Source organism: Crinia signifera, chromosome 2 (genome assembly GCF_055691185.1).
Source record: "Crinia signifera chromosome 2, ASM5569118v1, whole genome shotgun sequence".
NCBI lineage: Eukaryota > Metazoa > Chordata > Amphibia > Anura > Myobatrachidae > Crinia > Crinia signifera.
Genome location: NC_139218.1, coordinates 25,255,040 through 25,272,449, shown reverse-complemented (window position 1 = coordinate 25,272,449; position 17,410 = coordinate 25,255,040). Strand labels below are relative to the sequence as shown.

The window sequence follows — 17,410 nt, the reverse complement described above, 5'->3', positions numbered from 1 at the left end:
GCGCGGCGGAGGGGAGGAAGCCGGGCGGTGCTGAGGTTGCCTGAGATCAGCGATGAACTCAGCAGCGCTACCTGGTGCTAATCACTGGCAATCCAGAGAATTTTCCGGGCTTGCCAGCCTGGGCATTAAGGCATAGCCCGGAAAATTCTCGTGATTACCAGTGAAGGGGTTAAGGCTAGCCATACCTTAGCACAGATGACTTAATTAGTACCTCAGTTATTTTGATTTATCCATCTGTGTTCATGCACACTAGTACATATAGCTGCATATACATCTACAGACGAATCAGCCAACGTGCTCTCCATAAACACTGCCGGATCTGTAGTGATTGACTACTCGGCCACCTAATGAGCTGTCAATCACAAGCGGCTGTACCGGCGGCTGGTGGATTTGCATGCGTGCGGGGGAGACTCGCGGTGCATGCAGCGTTAAAATTACTCGCAAAGTGACTTTATGGAAAGAGAAAATTGAAAACGTATGCATTATATAATGTTGTTCAAAGATACATTTTGTTGCTATACTCCATATTACGCAATAAAAACAGTTTTTAAAAAAACTAAATTACTCGCAAAGTTGCGAATTTCACAGCTTTGCGAGTCAATCAGAATAACCCCCGATATATCTGCGCTTGTTCTAGTTCAGAACAACCGCCGACATAACCTAAGTTGCAGAGATGTGGGACAGTTATATGAGGATGGAGAAAATAACCCTCTGATATTTCCTTCCAAGACAGGCACACTGTACATCACCGCTGCATAACGTCTGGCATTCCTTACATACAACCTGCTGACATCCTGATATTTATAGCTCTGCGATAAGACATGACTTCTGTAAAGGAAATGTTTCCTATATTTCATAGCTGGAGGCATTTCCGGCCTGTAGAGCACAGTGAGGAAACATCTCCCGAGCAATCCTGGAAGTAAGGAGTTACAGAGAGAGCCTGCCGCAGACAATCGCAGCGTATACTCACCAGCTGTGGTCATTTCTTTCCAGTTCAGGTGACCCGCAGGATGTATGGATGGGGCACCCGGAATCTGCGCTCCTCTTTGGAACGATTTGGCATTTTCATCTGTATTTTTCTTCTCTTTCTCGGATTCTGCAATACTTTTTTTTTTTTTTTCCTCCAGATCTATATTTGGTTCCCTCTGCCACGCAACAACACCAGTAGCAGGAAATGAGTCTTAGAAGTTTCTGGCTAACTATCTCATGCTAGTTAAAGGAGCAATGGTATTACTGTGCAAGACGTAGCTTATGTTATACATAAGTAGGTGCGCCCGGCTTTCAGCAAGACCGGCAGAGTATTTATATTCTTAGTCAATGTGCATATGTGGCCATAAAAGTGTCAAATTTGTAGTGATCACATAAATGTTGTCCCGACGTTCGCCCACTCCCCCATCCCCTCGCATGCGTCTGCAAGGAGGAGAACTAATTTGATGGTCGTTCACCATCGAATGATTGATTTCTCCGGCCTTCGCTAAGAAAAGTCAGCCTGGACTGACTTTTCCAGCGCTCGCTATCCGCCAAATTCAGGGCGGGCGGGTCCCTCCAAATTTCGGATTATACAGAAAATTCCAGGAGAGTAATAAGGATCTAAAGACCCCCAGTGACCCTGTGTGTCCAACGTTGTGTCCTCGTACCCTGCTGTGAATTAATTGGGTGCAGTGCGTGCATGAGCCCAGCGGAAGGAGCATGACTGAAATCGTCAGAAAAATGTTGCGGCAGCCATTTTGCTAGCGCTCACACTTCACAAAGCTGCAATGCTGTCGACAGCCACAGCAATGAGAAAATTGACGGAAAAATGGCTACCGCCAGATTTCTGGAGATCTGTACATGAGCAGTAGGGTCTGAGCGATGTAGTACTCCGTCCCTACTACACACTGCGCTGCTCCTGGCAGAGAGGGGGAGCCCGGCCGGAGGAGGCTGCACACAGGCCTCCTCCTCTCTTAAATGCCCCGGCAATAGGGGGGGCATGCTCAACATGTACAAGTATATCAAGGGCCAATATAAGGAACTGTCACACACCCTATTTTCTACTAGAAAGGAATCTAGGACGCGAGGGCATGAGTATAGATTAGAAGAAAAAAGATTTCATTCAGCTAGTAGAAAGAATTTCTTTACGGTCAGAACAGTCAAACTCTGGAACTCTCTTCCCAGAGAGGTGGTAACGGCTGGCTCATTAAATGCGTTCAAGGCAAAGTTGGACAAACATTTGCTGGAGAAAAACATCCATGGGTACAAATAAGAAATATAATTTGTCTGTAAAATACCAGAACCTACCAAATCAGCAATGGATATCTATACCAGGTTGAACTAGATGGACGCAAGTCTTTTTTCAGCCTTACCTACTATGTAACTATGTAATAGGTATTTTTGTGTTATTACTGCAAATCCGTTATGACTAGAACCGAGCCGTGTGTCTTTACAAAGGTCCGGCGGGGCTGAAAGGTCAACCCAGTTTTTGGCAGACACTGGTAAACAGAAGAAGTAAATGGGGCCAGAGACTTGTAATATTACATGTATACTTGTCAGGCTACTTGACTTTGCTGCCTGGGTCACGCCACGGAGGGGAGCAGAGTAATGTAGATAATCGCAGGGCTTTCCTCCCACTTTATTGTATTGTATATTGGTCATTAGCACTGTATATTGCCCGACAGCACTGAGGTCATGGGTTTGATTCCCACCAGGGCCCTGATAGAATTCGTTTATACCCCTGTGCTTGTGTGGGCATCCAAAATTAACCCTTGATTAACATATGTTTAGGGCAGACTAGATACAGGGCTGGATTAAGGTCTGTGGGGGCCCCGGACATCAAAGGGCCTGTGCCCCCCCACTCCTTGTTACCTCCCCCAAACGGTCCTGACCGGTCCAGTGGCGTAAGTTCGTCCCAGTTGCCCGGAGGCAAGGTGTGTATTGTCTGCCCCCCCCCCCCCCCATACACACACAAAACCTTATATAAAGTACAGTATATACTGTATAGTCTGTATGTCTGTTATGAAATATAACAGGCATATATACAGTATATATAGAGAGAGAGATAGAACACATATTTCAGAACTCCGAAGTGATGTAAATGGCTTTCAATTAATGGATTTAAAATTGCAGGGGAGGAGAGGTGCCCCCTTGAGAGCAGGAGCCCGGCGGCAGATGACTCCATTGCCTCCCAGAGTTCTGCCTCTGGACCGGTCAATCCCTCGGTGTATAACATGTCAGTGTGTGCCCGATCGCAGAGCTGTCTGCTGAGTACCGGCTGCCTGGCTTCCCGGTCTAGGCTTGGCAGAGAGTGACAGATATAGAGGCTGTCTGGAGTTTTATTGCCCAAACATAAGAAGGATTTAAGGATTAATCGCCTTAGTTACTAAGAAAGAAATCTCAGCAGGGAATCAAAACACAAAGGTAATTAACTATTTCATTCATCTTCTGGGGGCCAGACCAGAGCTGGGAGTCTCCTCTGTACAGAGAAGGGATTTCTCTGTTGGCTTCCAGATTTTACTCCTGGCATAAAGATTCTGCGCAGTAAACCTATATAAAATGAAGTTAATAATGATTTGTGATTGAATCTAATGCGGTAGATTTCTGTGCAATTCGATTTTGCTTATATTTACAAAATCGAATAGAAAAATGGACCACGTCAAAATCTTATGGCATCTTCCATGTCAATATGGCTTTCTATGTGAACGGCTGACTGCCTGTGTACACAGCCAGGTTCACCGACATTATCACATCACGCCCCTAATGGGGCTTCCGTGTGCAGGGGCCATAGAGATGCACGGCCCCATGACTAGCTATAGCCAGACATATCGCTCAGAGCTGTGTGCTGAGCAATCTACATTGCTCATATCGCTCAGCAGAGTAGCCCTGTGTGTAGGCCCCATTGGACGGACGCAGTGGCATTACAAGGGGGGTGTGGGCTGCTCCCAGGAGTCACCCTTACAGGTGTTTAGACTTATTTGAAGCAAATTAGCTAATTCCACATACCTCCCAATACCCCAGACTTTCAATACACGCATCCAAAAGAAGGGGGTGGCTTATGTAAAAGGAGGCGTGGCTTTGCGGGGGCAGGCACAGAATCAGGACCGTCTCCAGAAAATCAGGTTAATTGGGAGGTATGTTTTTATCATTCCAAGAATGAATAGCAAGCCTCCTACTCTATACATACTGGCCCTTATTCAGATCTGATCGCAGTACAAATTTGTTCTCAAAATGGGCACAACCATGAGCACTGCAGGTGGGGCAGATGTAACATGTGCAGAGAGAGTTAGATTTGGGTGGGGTGTGCTGAAACTGAAATCTAAATTGCAGTGTAAAAATAATGCAGCCAGTATTTACCCTGCACAGAAACAAAATAACTCACACAAATCTAACTCTCTCTGCACATGTTACATCTGCCCCACCTGCAGTGCACATGGGTTTGCCCATTTTGAGAACAAATTTGTACTGCGATCAGATCTGAATAAGGGCCACGGTCACTTAATTTGTGAGCATCTATAATTGTGTGATTTATGTGAACATTGGGCCTGATTCGTGTTTGTGAGGAAAGAACAAACAGGAAGTAACTTGGGCAAATACATTCATAGGGCCGGACTTAATTAAATTTGAGGTCAAGGCAGAACCATGCCTTGTAAATGATTGTCATGGTTACTCTGGCATCCGGCCTGTCCGCCAAACTCAGCCTTATTTATTTATTAACAGTTTCTTATATAGCGCACACATATTCCGCAGCGCTGTACAGAGTATAGTTGAACATTCACATCAGTCCCTGCCCCAGTGGAGCTTACAATCTATATTCCCTACCACATGCACACAGACATTGTAGGGTTAATTTGGTTAGGAGCCAATTAACCTACCAGAATATTTTTGGAATGTGGGAGGAAACCGGAGTACCCGGAGGAAACCCACGCAAGTACGGGGAGAATATACAAACTCCACACAGTTAGAGCCATGGTGGGAATAGAACCCATGACCTCAGTGCTGTGAGGCAGTAATGCTAACCATTACACCGTTACAGCTGGCCATATTGTTTCTGTGCAGGGTAAATACTAGCTACTTTTGCATGTAGCCCACATAGGTCAGCTTTATTTTTACTCTACAATGTAAATTTTAGTTTGAAAACACCCATATCCCCCAACTGTCCCGATTTTCGTGGGACAGTCCCATTTTTTGGGATGGGGGATGTGCATCTCTTCACTGGAGACAGAGGAACAGGGAGTATTGCCATGCCCACACAGTGGCGTAACGGGGGTGTAGCCTTGCAATTGCGGTCATTCCCACTAAGCTATGCCCTCTTTTCCCGAGACGCCCGGAAGTCCCTCATTGCAGACTGTTGGGAGGTATGCACAACACACCCAAAGCTAACTCTCTGCACGTTACATCTGCACCATCTGCAGTGCAGCCATGGTTTTTGCACTTGTTTTTCTGCTCAGCTTATAAACAGGACAGTTGCATTTTTTTTTTACTAGCGTTAATAAGCACCAATTAAAATATTATTTTTAACGTCCACGAGCACCTGGCCTTACTGAAGGAGAAACCAAACTTTTGCCACATTCTTAATACAATTATTGATGCTTTAGCAAATGATCAAAGTTTTTGTTATTTGTATGAATTTAGCTAATGAGGCTCTAGTCTAGTAGCCACTTAATAGGGAGGAAGATTGAGAGCAGGGCGTATTCCAAAAGGGCATTTGCACAACTATGCCAAGATATTTAAACTGTCATATAAATTCCAAAGCACCACCAGCGCCCGGAATACTGTGATTAGTAGAAATCTTTCACAGTACTTGATAAGAATATAAAATATAAAATAAAAATCCTGCTCTTTTGCATAAAATTAGGGGGGGTAGATTAACATTACCCCAATCTCTAGCAAGAACATAATTATTTTGGGTTTCACACATAACTACGTCCCCCAATCCCTAGGGGAACTGGTCTCCCACTTATGAGTTGTGTGGTGGGCAGTGCTCACTGACATTTGATCTAACCTACGCTAACCTTACCGCAGTCTTGTCTTGTGGAGTCGGTGGAGACCCAGGACCTGTATCTCTTATTAAGTGCTGCAACTCATATCATGCGGTCTCCAGCCAGTTGTGTGAGCGCCTTCTGCTAGAGGTATAAGACCAGGCGGCCACCTAAGTACCGGTGTGCAAATCAAGCACGAAGGGCTCTAGTGGTCATATAGACTTGAGCCAAAGTTTCCTAACATTAACTCTTTCTGGTCTGTTTGTCAAGGGTAACAGTAGCGTAAGTTCATACCAGCCGCTCAGAGGCAAGATAAATGTTGGTGCCCCCATCCGATATCTATAGAATAGTGGGGCATCCCTTACAACAATATTAATAATTTGTCTCGCTGTGTCCTAAAAGCTCACTGTTGTCCCTTGTGTATCTGTCCACTCACAACCAGGCAGCTGAACTGATTAACCACATCACCCTTCATATGTGAATTGATAATGCCAGCGCTGCAGGTACCACAAGGTTAGGCTGTGAGAGCGGAGGTTAGGGGAAAGCCTAACCTCCCCTGCAGGAGGGGAGGTTAGGCTTAGGGTAAGGCTGCGGGAGGGAAGGTTATGGGGGAGGTTGAGGTAAGGGTAGCAGTAGGGAAAATTAGGGGAGAGGTTATGCTCAAGGTGCCCTTCATGGCGCACTTTTCTGGTGCTATGTGATGCGAGCTCCCGCACACATCACTTTGCACAGCACAGAAAGTCCCTGCTTATACTACTAGATTGCATCAGATCTAGTACACACTGCTGTAGCACATTGTATGCTTTTTGTACTAGATACAATGCAATCTAGTACAAAAAGCAAAGAGATTATCGCACCATGTATGGGCAACTTAAGGATGTCGGAGAGGATATGGGGGATGTTAAGGTAAGATAGAGGGAGGAGGCTAGGTGATAAGTTAGTGTAAGGTTGCAGGAGGGGAGGTTAGGGGAGAGAATAGGGTATGGTTGTGGAAGGGGAGGCTAGGGTTAGGGGATAGGTAAAGATAAAGTTACAGGAAGGGAGATGTTAGGGTAAGGCTGTGGGAGGAGAAGTTAGGGGTAGGGGAGATGTTAGGGTAAGGCTGTGGGAAAGGAAGCTAGGGGTAGGGGAGATGTTAGGGTAAGGCTGCAGGAGGTAAGAGTAAGGCTGCTGGATGGGAGGTTAGTGGATAGGTTGGGGGTAAGGCAGTAGGAGAGGAGCCTAGGGATAGGGGAGCAGTTAAGGCTGCAGGGTGGGAGAGATTAGAGCAAGGCTGTAGGAGGAGAGGTAAGAGTAAGGCTGCAGGATGGGAGGTTAGTGGATAGGTTAGGGTAAGGCAGTAGGAGAGGAGCCTAGGGATACGGGAGCAGTGAAGGTTAGGCTGCAGGAGGGGAGAGGTTAGAGTAAGGATGCTGGATGGGAGGATAGTGGATAGGTTGGGGTAAGGCTGCAGGATGGTAGATTAGAGATAGGGGAGAGTATAGGGTAAGGTTGTGGGAGGGGAGGCTAGGGTTAGGGGAGAGATTAAGGTAAGGCTGCAGGAGGGGAGAGGTTAGAGGAGAGGTAAGAGTACGGCTGCAGGATGGGAGGATGCCCTGACAACCCCCCCCCCCTTCTTCTAATGGTTGTCCCTCATTATTGGTTATTCCTATGGTGGCTGGCAACATCCCTTAAGCTTGGGCCCCTACCACTTCATTCCCCTCTAGACCCTTCATGCCTCAGTCCAACACTAGCCCCTTCTACCTCTGCCAGTCTGAGGTGTGTGTGACTGCCATATTCCAATAACTTGGGAACTTTCCCTAATGGCGAGTGCTATGTGTCAGCTCAAGATGACAAGTTATTAACGTTGGATCCCTTTAAATCAGCTATAACAGGTGGATACAGTACAAGCTTGTATAGATTCCATTCTCTGCATGGCTGTACATATTTGAAAGTATGACTATAAATTATTTCAGCTGCATGCTGCCATGTGGGAGCTTGAGATGCTTCTGTCTGATGTTACAGAACAGAAAAAATAAACCAACATTCCAAAGTTGGCGTGGCCTCACGCCTGCTAAGCTCCGCCCTTTGGTGTGCAATTTTAGGGGTATGCCTGGGTTTAATTGGGGGTCCATCATGCACGCAAAGCTACAAATTGACACCTAGAAAATGTTGCCTTTCCATGTCGACCATTTGCATTTTTTTGTGTGCCGCTAATTACTGTGGACCGTATGATCCATACCCAACACACATTCGTCATAAATGCTTAGAACATCGTTACACACCAATATAAAATGACGTATACTTCAGTCACCAGGCCACGGGGGAGTTTATCAGTTTTATTTAATGTTCTGTGGACCTTTACACAGGACTCCCTCCTTCCCACTCTCCATAACCTTAGTTCACCTCCAGCCATTGGCACCTTCCCATCACACTTCACAAATGTCCAAGCAAACCGTTCCAGACCACCCAAAGGGAGATTAAAAGGACACTCACACGATATTAACTCAATTCAACAAAAAGCCGTAATAATGATTATAAGCAAATATAAAGCTAGTCCATACTGGGCAATGACCTGGCAAGGTTTGACAGTGATACCGGAGGGCATAACACTGCTGTACAACCTCTAGGATGGTGGTGAAAAGGATTCTTTAAGCCCATTTCCCATTCATCACTTGCGGTTTAATGTCAACAGAGATAGACATTAATGGGAATTTCAGAGTCGTAGATAGTGTAGATGTCAGCTGTGTTACATTTTCTCGGTAATCTGTGTTTATTCTGTGATTCCTGTTCACACTCCAGCTGTGGAGATTTTCTAAGAACATTGCAAAAACCTCCGAGGTTTCTGTGCTGAGAGTCGCTGTACGGAACCGACTGAGATATTATCAGACAACAAAACATTACATTTTACTCCAGAACCAAAAAGGTTAAAGCCCGCATGACAGGGATTCTAAATTGATATTTGAAATTCCACTACACTTTTTTTCAATGTTTTAAATTATTAAACCATTTAAGTGCCAAGGGAAATTGTCAAAATAGGCGTCAAAATTGTCAAGCAAACCTTTTTATTAACGCTTCGAGTGCCAACACTGCTGTGAGAGATCCTCAAAATATCCGCTAAAAATGCCAGCGCCGCTCACAGCGTTTTGGGTGCAATATTAAACTAAACTTCAATTAATTGACTTGGCTGTATTTGTATTTCTACTAAGAGAACAGTCGATGTGAGCAATGTTGTAATTTTTAGCGGATATTGGCCCTTATTCAGATCTGATCGCAGTACAAATTTGTTTGGAAAATGGGCAAAACCATGTGCACCGCAGGTGGGGCAGGTGTAACATGTGCAGAGAGAGTTAAATTTGGGTGGAGTGTGTTGAAACTGAAATCTAAATTGCAGTGTAAAAATAATGCAGCCAGTATTTACCCTGCATAGAAACAAAATAACGCACACAAATCTAACTCTCTCTGCACCTGTTACATCAGCCCCACCTGCAGTGCACATGGTTTTGCCCATTTTCCAAACAAATTTGTACTGCGATCAGATCTGAATAACGGCCGTTGTGAGGATCTCTCACATCAACAGTGGCACTCAAAGGGTTAATGAAACAGCTAAAACCATAAACCACGACAGTAAAGGAAAAAAAAAAATCTAGACTGGTCTTTGAGGATCTTAGAGAGGTACTGAAGTTCCTTCCCAGTCCGGCGCCGTGCAGCTCCCTCCCCAGGATGTAGCTAGGCGGCACTACACAGTCTTTGTTAAAGTGTATATTTTGGCAAATTGCAAACAGCTTGTTGCCAATATTTCAAGGCGGGTAAGGCCTGTCATCAGTCTGAGATAATAGTTGGAGGAAGTTGCCCATAGCAACCGGCTTCTGTTATTTTTGTAGCAAAGCCTGAAAAATAACATTTAGAATGTGGTTAGTACGGGGAACCTCTCCACCTTATCTTCCCAATCTCCACTGTAGTTATCTATCTGTGGATTGCTCGGGAGGGGGGGGGGGGGGGGGGGGGGTGTTACCCAGAAGCACATTATTTTTGTGAAAAATACCCTGAGAGTTGCGGTGAGAGGATTCACAGGGACAGAGCTGTCTTGCAAGCTTTGTCCCTGCATCAGATATTTAGTATAAATTTGGACAATTTTAGCACATCCCGTCCACTTCTGAGGTGCACATATACCCCTGAATCCGAGACTTAAAATTGTATAATGAACAGAAATTAGCATAGAAAACAGCAAAGTAAGGAGAGGGAAGGTGAAGAGAATAAGGGGGGGGGGGGAGGGGTCACCTCAAAAGGCTCAAATAATTAGTATGTCCCGTAAGAGAAGTCACGGAGTCGGTGGTCTAGGAACATATTAGCGTGTTGTCATAAGAATATATCAGTGGGAAAAGGAGAATCCCACGATGCTGGTGAACCAAATATAAGCCATATTTTAGTAAGACAAAATAGAAAAAAAATTCAAAACTATTCATTTTGTACCTTGTTTGAGACTTTTTCAATTAAGTTAAATGTCCACCTTTGTCTCCCTGTGTTACAAAAATGTATAAATGATATCGCTATAACTCAGGGTTGAATCAAATGTCTAAGCCGTTATTGCTGTGGCCCCACAGAATCAAAATGATTGTGCAAGCAAGACTATGGGCGGTATTCAATGAGGCTGATTCGCCATGTTTTTATGGCGAATTTGTGCTGTTTGGCGAATTTTTGACTAAAACGGTGAATCACCCTATTCAATGACCACATGGCGAATACATTTCAAGGTTTTTTTCGCCATGATTCACCGAGTAGCAATCGCTATCTTTTTATGGTGAAGTGGAATGTGAACTTTTAAAATAAAGTGTTTTGTTTTTTACATTTGGTGTAAAAAAATCAGGAATTTTATTCTAAAGAGGGGCATGCTATTTTTATTCATGTGCTGTAAGCACATGAATATATAATTAAAAAAAAATATATTTTTTTTTTACACAGCAGCCAGCAGGGGGCGCCGGAGCCGCTCATTACATATTCATATATTCACTGCACCCGATCGTTACGATCGGGTATAGTGAATATAGGTCCCCTGCTGGCACCCCCGGGGGGCAGCCTGTGCTGCCTGGCACCCGGGGAGCCCACCTAACCCCCACAAACGTTCTGGGCTAGGCAGAGAGACTTCCATCTCTCTGCCTGCCACCGTCCTCAGGCTCCCTGCGGCATACGCCGCAGGAGCTCATATTCGCCAGTCAGGGGCAGCGAGCCCCTGACACGTTGAATACCGGAGCCCGCCGGCTCCGGAACGTGGCGAATGTGCAGCGAATCCTAAAAAGGATTCGCTGCACCTCGCAGGTATTCTCATTGAATACCGCCCTATATAGTACAGATCTGTACCATATAGTCTAAATCTAATGCGTCTGCAAAAGAACTGTCAGGGCATTCTGGAATTTGTAGTTCATCATCTGGAGTGCCAGCGCTGATGTACTGGCTGGATCAGCGCCTGTTTGGAGTAGGATACCCATTCCCCAATTTGAAAGCTAATTACAAATGTGTCAGACACCATCATCTATTGGTATGCATTATATTATATCTGTATTGACCAGATGAAATTATAGATGATTCAGTCCATCCAGGTCTAAGCTCCAAATGTACGGACGGTGTAATGGACGGTGCACCACGGACGGTGTAATGGTTAGCATTACTGCCTCACAGCGCTGAGGTCAGGGGTTCTATTCCCTCCATGGGTCTAACTGTGCGGAGTTTGTATATTCTCCCTGTGCTTGCATGGATTTCCTCCGGGTACTCCGATTTACTCCCACAATCCAAAAATATACTGGTAGGCTAATTTGCTCCTAACAAAAGTAACCCTAGAATGTCTGTGTGTGTGCGTGTACATGTGGTAGGGAACATAGATTGTAAGCTCCACTGGGGCAGGGACTGATGTGGATGTTCAAATATTCTCTGTACAGTGCTGCGGAACATGTGTGCGCTATATAAGAAACTGTTAATAAATAAATAATAAATGTATTAGATAATATGTAGATCTATATACACATTACAATATACGCATACATACCCTTGTTTGAAGCGTCTTCAGATAGAGTTCTGTTGCAGGGTACCAGCCTGAGACTGCAGTCACCTCCCAGCCTGTCAGAGCTTACACTGCAGTCCCATCCCAGAATTCAGCAGCCAGCACCAGGAGAATGGGCGAGCTGGCTATCCGGGCGTACCTTCCAATGTTTTCTTTGATAAATGACTGTGTTTAGATTTGATTTCTACTTTGCATTCCAGGGAAACACTCCCTTTAAGAGCTGGGAAAGTTTACCAATCTCTGACATGCCTGTCTGACAAATTACTCAGGGAGTTTAATTATTACTAGGGGCTGCCTCTTACACAGCGTGCTGCATGCATCCGCAGGTTCTCTGCCAAATTGCATCCAGCGGGAAGTTCTGTTAGACACTGGGATGAAATTGGTTATACATTAAAACAGCTACAACTTTCATTTGTGACCAACAATATTCCTCATTTAGGAGTCTATTTACAAAGATTTGGAGAGACATAAAGTGCCGGGAGATTTAATCCCATCATTTTATTATTTACTAGACCACAGGTTCTCAAACTCGGTCCTTGGAACCCCACACAGTGTATGTTATGCAGGTCTCCTCACAGAATCACAAGTGAAATACTTAGCTCCACCTGTGGATATTTTAAAATGTGTCAATGAGAAAAGACTGCACCTGTGCACCTGCCGGGTGACCCGTAAAACGTGGACTGTGTGGGGTCCTGAGGACCGAGTTTGAGAACCACTGGAACTTGACCAATAATATATTAGCATGTGTTGCATACTTCTACTACTTACTTCTATATGACAGTACCTGTTCCCCCACCTGTTTATACTGTATGCTGTTTACTTGTTACCCCCCTGGCTGCTGTACAGCAAACCGAAATCAAATTCCTAGTATACGCAACTAGGATACCTGGATACTAGTATACGCAACTAGGATACCTGGATACTAGGATACGCAACTATATACCTGGCCAATAAAGCAGATTCTGATATGTATAGGTCATGCATGACTACTCTCATGGAGAGCCACAAGCCCCCCCCCCACACACACACATTTTTGGCACTGTGGGGGTCACAGACAGTGCTCTGAGAACTGATGGCCATTAGAGATGGCCATCGGTGCAGACTCCATTGATGGTTGCCATCGATGGTGATTCTGCACCCAGCCATCGATAGTGGCAAACTATTTGATGGATAACCATCGATAGTGTTAGCTATCGATGGTCAGCCATTATATTTGACTGAATGGCCGGTGGGCCAATCAGAACTCGGGGGTGGGACTTCCGGTTGTCAGGGGCGGAGCTATCCTCCGTGTCTCAAGGCACCTCGAAGAAAAAAAAAGAAAGGAAACATCGGTTCTCCTTTGCCATCGGTGTAGGGAAACCATCTGGTACTCCCACATCGATGGCAAAAGGATTCAACATCGGCTACAAACCATCGATGAGGAGCCCCCTCTGGCTCCTGTGAATAGACGATGGAGACAGCATCTGGTTATTAGTGCTGCAGGGGACTTCCAACAGGTACCATGAGATGAGGGAGGGGGGGGGGGGGGCTCACTGACTCTGTAACCGTTCCTGATATATCCAGCTCTGTTGTCAGAGTTCCCCGTATCCATACGCCTCACAGCGAATGACCCATACCGGCTCCAATGTAACAAGTCCTGTAATAGGAAACCCAGTCTCAGAGCTGTGACAAGGACATTACAGATTTAAGGTTAGATTTAGGCCTGGTTGGGCTTAGGGCTATCACAATGGAAATATGTTAGGTCGACAAGTCAACTGTCGTCATGCACAATGTTAACATTATGACCATGCCAACATATTGGGACCTTCTGCATAGACGTGAGCTGGTTTGCAGCATGGATTTAGACTGCTAAAAAAAAATTGATGCTTTATTAATACGCATCCCGATGCTTCCACCTACGCAAGTGATACCGACAGGGGTGCTGCTTATATAGGAGCTTTTCTCGCCAGCAGATGAGGGGACGGGGCCACAGGACTAAGAAAAAGATGAATGTGATATATATTTATACAACGCACTGGGATCTAGGCTGCAGGGTTATACATGTGATATCCCAGATACCGGCTGTCAGAAGATTGACGGGGGCTCCATATGTACCCGAACCCTCCCGCCTCACAACCTGACCATAACCTTTTGCAGAGGAGAAAATGTTTGCCGAAGTCGGTTCCAAGGGGTGGATTAAGCCTCCGGGGTCCCGGGTCACTTTAGACAGGCAACCCCCCTCCCACTTGTCATTACTGGCCACACACTGCACGGCAGAATAGTATATAGTCAAAACACAGAGTAAGGTCAGTATAAACTTGGTCAATGGGTAACTGCATGGTGGGGGATTAATATTAGCCAGCTCTGTCAATCATCACTGTGTGTATAACGCTGGGAGGAGTTACAGCCGCCCTCCCAGCGTTATACACACAGTGTCCGGCACACCGGCACTCACATATAGGACCCCCGCAGCATACATATAGCCCCCTGTCCTGTTCCATTAAGTCCCAGAAGTCTCGCGGAAACACGCCAAGTAGCCAACCCACCCACACATACCACCACAGCCCCATCCACACATCCCCCTGTCCAGTGAGCTGCGAAGTCTCGCGGGACCTAGCACACTCCCCAAACCCCGAACAACTGCTCCTGTTGTCTGCTAGCCAGCTGCGCTGCATGTTACCCCGGCACCCGCACGCAACACCGTACCGCTACTCCGCCACCCAAAAGGTCACAACACCCGCTCGCACAGCCTGCTACCTCCGCACGACCGCACCTGCCAGAATCACCCTTTGGCCTCACGCTACCCTCACACCCAAAAGTGCGCTCAACTGACTACACCTGGAACACATTCCTGAGGGACACCAACGGCTAACAGGTCAATGTAAACCAGAGAGCAGGGGCTGGGGAGAGTGTGCAGGAGCAGAATACCAGGGGCTGCCATTGCTGGTGACTGTATTAGACTTTAACAAAACACTGCTCTCCAGTCTTCCACCTCATCCCGCCACCTTCCCTCTGCTCCCCCCTCCTCTCTGCTACCCCCCCTCCTTCCCTCTGCTCCCCCCTCCTCCTCTGCTCTTCCCCCTTCCCCCCCCTTTCCCCCTTCCCTCCCCCCCCTTTCCCCTTTCCCTCTGCTCCCCCCTCCTCTCTGCTCTTCCCCCTTTCCCCCCTTCCCTCTGCTCCCCCTCCTTTTCTCTGCTCCTCTCCTTCCCTCTCCCTCCACCCCTTCCCTCTCTTTCACATCCTCTATCCCCCTTTTTCTCCCTGACATCCCCTCTCTCTTTCTCACTCCCTGTCTCTCCCTAACACCCGCCATCTCCCTGCCTCTACACCTGTAGATGCCAAAATTGCTGCCATGATGTGTGCCTGCATCTGCAGGCAATGAGCATATAATCCCCCTGGCCATTAAGCATGTAATCTCATAGGCAACGAGCATGTACCAGACAAAAGAGGATTTTGGTACTTACCGGTAAATCCATTTCTCTGAGATCAGCAGGGACTACTGGCTTTACATCGGGTATTAGAGCTGGGAATGCTGGGAGCTAGGCACTTCTTAATATTAATTAGGGGATACTGGCTCCTCCCCTCTAAGACCCATCATCCCCCAGTGAGGAAATTGGCCCACTAGAGGAAAGGGTTACAGGAAAACAACATAAACTACAAACACACACACCCAGTCAGGAACAAGACCGGGCCCCAACAGTAACCACAACAGGCAGGATCCACAAGCCGGGTGGGCGTCCAGTGGTCCCTGCTGATCTCAGAGAAATGGATTTACCGGTAAGTACCAAAATCCTCTATTCTCTGACATGCAGCAGGGACCACTGGCTTTACATCGGGGAGGTTCCAAAGACCATGCCCCGGGAGGGAGAGTGCTGAGGATCCTGCAATACCAACCGACCAAAGGTCGAGGCAGAAGAGGCAAAAGTATCAAACTGGTAGAATCGCGCGAAAGTGTTCCGCGATGAGCTGAGAGACCGAAGCCCCTCTCCTGGCGGCCCAAGACGTACTCACCGATCTGGTGGAATGCGCCGTCAAAGAAGCTGGTGGAACCTATTCCCGCGTGTAAGTACGCACTACGGATCGTTAACTTGATCCATCGTGCGATCGTCTGATTTGACGCAGGACACACACAGTACAGATACACCCCCGCAGACCAATTCCTCTGGAGTCTGTGGGACCTGGAGGAGAATGAGCCCTGCGCACTAAACAGAGACTATATATATATATATAACCATGTACATATATATGTCAATACAGCAATAAAATATTATTAGTGACACAGAGACTTCCCAAGGCTGCAGTAAACCTGTGGACAGGAAAGAGTCAGCCTTATTACGTGTATCTGTACCTGGGCCGCACCATGCCCGCCTCAGTTTTAACGCTAAAACAACCTCTCCCCTCTCCCCTAGTACTTGCCAGGGTTCTGGGCTGTACTGGAGTCCAAAAGCCGCCTGCAGATAACCGCTCCTCCGTGCTGACAATGCCCGGCGCTACTACACCAGTGCGGGGCTCGTGGCACGAGGACGCGCGCTCTGCAAAATGGCGGTGCCTCACAGAAACATCAGACACAGCCGCTCCACAGCGCGGCTGTCCAGGAGAGCAAGGGATGGCATGTGGGAAGTGCGCACAGCGCTGTACTCACCCACCGGAGGCACCGGAGCCGCGCCTGGCGTCCCCTTTGAAGTAGGGGTGGCAGGAGCACGCGAACGTACGGGCAGGCACTTTTTCAGAGGTCCTGACCGACGACCTGGAAGTCCAGGGGCGCTGTATACCCGGACCCACACCTTTTCTGTAGGTGGGGAAGGGATCCTTAGAAGACTTGTTAAATTGCAAATCAAATAAACTCTCAATAGAAAAAACTGTAACGCTGCAGGAGCAGTGAAAACTGTGACCTAACTCCCTGGCACAATTTTCTCACTGGGGGATGATGGGTCTTAGAGGGGAGGAGCCAGTATCCCCTAATTAATATTAAGAAGTGCCTAGCTCCCAGCATTCCCAGCTCTAATACCCGATGTAAAGCCAGTGGTCCCTGCTGCATGTCAGAGAAATAAGCATGTAATCCCCAGCGACAACGAGCGTGTAACTACCCCTGGCAATGATCATGTAATCCCTGTGACAATGAGCGTGTAACCCCCATAGCAAGGAACATGTAACCCCCTGGCAAGGAGCATTTAAACCCTGGCATTGAACATGTAACTCCTAGCAACGAGCATGTACTTTAGGTAAGCACACTTATGTAGCATCATGGTTAATGAGGAATACAGTGTGCGGTATAATGTGTTATGGGTATTTCGGTGTGGTGTAATGGGCATTACATGTATGGCATAATGTGCAATGGCCATTACATGTATGTCATAATATGTAATGGACATTACGGTGTGTGAATGTGTAATGGAATTACGGTGTGTGGCATAATATGTACTAGGCAGTACACACAAACGCTCCT

At 46.7% G+C, this 17,410-nt stretch overlaps 1 protein-coding gene across 6 annotated transcripts in view; it reads right to left on the bottom strand.

Annotated features, from left to right (window-relative positions):
• Positions 1-17,410, bottom strand: part of EPCIP (exosomal polycystin 1 interacting protein) — a 52,520-nt gene that overhangs the window by 4,785 nt on the left and 30,325 nt on the right. The window contains exon 1 of one of the 6 annotated variants that reach the window (XM_083171813.1): positions 11,971-12,242. The exons of 4 other annotated variants lie outside the window; for them this stretch is intronic. The gene's annotated coding sequence lies outside the window, so the exon portion shown is untranslated. Of the gene's footprint in view, positions 1-970; positions 1,128-11,970; positions 12,243-17,410 lie in introns of those variants that run through there. One more of the 6 variants, XM_083171814.1, reaches the window with a different exon arrangement.